General features: G+C 36.5%; 1 pseudogene; it reads left to right on the top strand.

Moving 5' to 3' along the window:
* The first annotated feature begins 952 nt into the window (after positions 1–952).
* LOC107003625 overlaps positions 953–2317 on the top strand; it is a 3598-nt pseudogene continuing 2233 nt past the window's right edge.

Genomic DNA, 2317 nt, shown 5'->3' with positions numbered 1-2317 from the left:
TACCAGGAAGATCTTTAATCCTATAGCAAAATTTATAAGGAACCTAAAACATCTTTAATTGATTCTAGATCTACCATTTACTCCTGTTTACACCAAAAAAGAAACAAAACTAAGCAGTTCATCTTAATCTTCTGGATGGAATTGCTCTTGTTTTAGAAGCATTTGAGATTTCTTTCTTTCCACACGGACCACCAGATGCAAGCTGGAATGATTTTCCATCTTTCTTTATGTCCGGAAATGCTTGCATTATTGCTCCATAACTTTAGAGTCTGCGTAACTTTCCTAGGCATAACCCATTTCATATCCTTCTACTTGATAAAGACATTCCACAAAATGTTGGTTATTCTACAGTGAAGGAAGTGATGGTTGATAGTCTCTACTTCTTCTTCACCACATAGAAGGCACCTAGGACTCAGTTGAATATTTCTTTTCATGTGATTTTTTTGGGTCAAAACTGTCTGCTTAGCAAGGAGCCAAGTAAAACTAGACATCTTGTAGGGGATTTTAGTTTTCCATATGAACTTCCATGGCCACCTATTCCTGTGACTGTTACAAGGATTAAGTTTTTTTTACGCTCTTCTTACACTCCATCACTTGTCTAACTTTGAAATAGCGCTTTGCTAGTTATCTCAAATCTTATCATCAACATCATCTTCAAAGGGAGTTAATGCTTTTAAGGTAATATAGAATATCGATATAGATATAGATATATAGATAAATATAAACATAAATAGATATAGACTAATTAATTTCCTCTTTTAAAAAACAATTACTCCCTCTGTTTAACTTAACTTTGATTTAGAACCACAAGATTAAAAAGTCCCAGAATGATTGAACTTTTCAAACTACTGGAGAGTTCCCAAGGATCCAACCAGGTGAAGACTATTTATGGTGGCATGGGCACAACAAAGGAAGATACAGGGTGAAGGAAGGATATAAACAAACAAGTCTTATGGAGAATCAAGATTTCAAATGGCCTTGGAAGCACATTTGGAGAGTCAAAGTGCCACAAAAAGTGGCATGCTTCACCTGGCTGCTAGCCAATGAAGCAGTTCTGACATTGGACAATGTGGCCAAGAGAGGTATATCTTTATGCAACAGATGCTCCTTATGTGGTAAGGATACAGAGACAGTAAAACACCTTTTTCACTGTTCAACTGTGGCAGATTTTCCTTAATCTCAGTGGCATTTCCTGGAGAATGCCTAGTAAGATTGATGATACTTTTCAGTTGGGAGGAGGCTGGAGTTGAGGCTACAAACAGAGAAAGATGGAGGATAATACCTGCTTGTATATGGTGGACTATATGGGGAGAGAGATGTTTTGAAAATAGGGACAACAACCTGCAGGAAGTCAAGCTTAAATGTATTTTGTTGTTCTGTTTTTGGTGTACAAATGTCTACTCCAATGAGACTGAGTCAATTATAGATGGTTTAGGGGCCATCTAGTTCCTGGTTTAGCATTGGAAGGACTTTAATCTTATCTTCTTTTTGTAAACATGGTTTTTCAGTACTACCTAAGTACTGACTGAAATACAATGTTACTAGTGTCAAAAAAAAGATTAAAAAGTCAAACTAGATCATTCTTTTTAAACAGAGGAATTACTTGTTAATGTCAAAACTAGACAAACAAATTGAAATATTGAAGTGAATGAGTATTTGTAAGACCAAACCATTGTCTTCTTCCTCTTCCTTCAACTTTCTCAGTCTCCATTTTTGAGCTTAACCCATCTCCCAAATTACTCTTCTCTACTCCTCACCAACCAAGAGTGCACTCTTACAAACTCAAAACCCAGAACAATTCGCTTATGTTTAAGCGAATCGTGCAGACAAGGCCAACCCCATCTCGCCTGCCAACTGTTTGATACAATTCCTCAACCATCAACTGTCCTTTGGAACACAATAATAATTGGGTTTATCTGTAATAACATGCCCCATGAAGCCATTTTATTCTATTCTAGATTGAAACATGTGGATTCATCCGTATGTGATCAGTATACTTATTCCTCTATTCTTAAGGCTTGCGCAGAGACCAAAGGGATTCTTGTAGGTAAAGCCATGCATCACCACATTCTGTTTTCTGGGATTCATACTTGTAGGATTGTTAGTAATTCTTTGTTGAATATGTACTCTGCTACTTGTCTTACATTGGATAATGGTTCTGATTGTGCTTTAGTTTAAAGGGTGTTTTGAACTATGCATCAAAGAAATGTTGTTGCGTGGATTACTATTTTTTCATGGTATGTGAAAAGGAAGAGGTTTTCGGAAGCAGTGAGGTGTTTTGTTATGATGATGAGATAACGCATTAAGCCAACTGTTA

This window comes from Solanum pennellii, chromosome 11, assembly GCF_001406875.1.
Source record: "Solanum pennellii chromosome 11, SPENNV200".
NCBI lineage: Eukaryota > Viridiplantae > Streptophyta > Magnoliopsida > Solanales > Solanaceae > Solanum > Solanum pennellii.
This window is presented reverse-complemented; position numbering and strand designations above follow the sequence as displayed.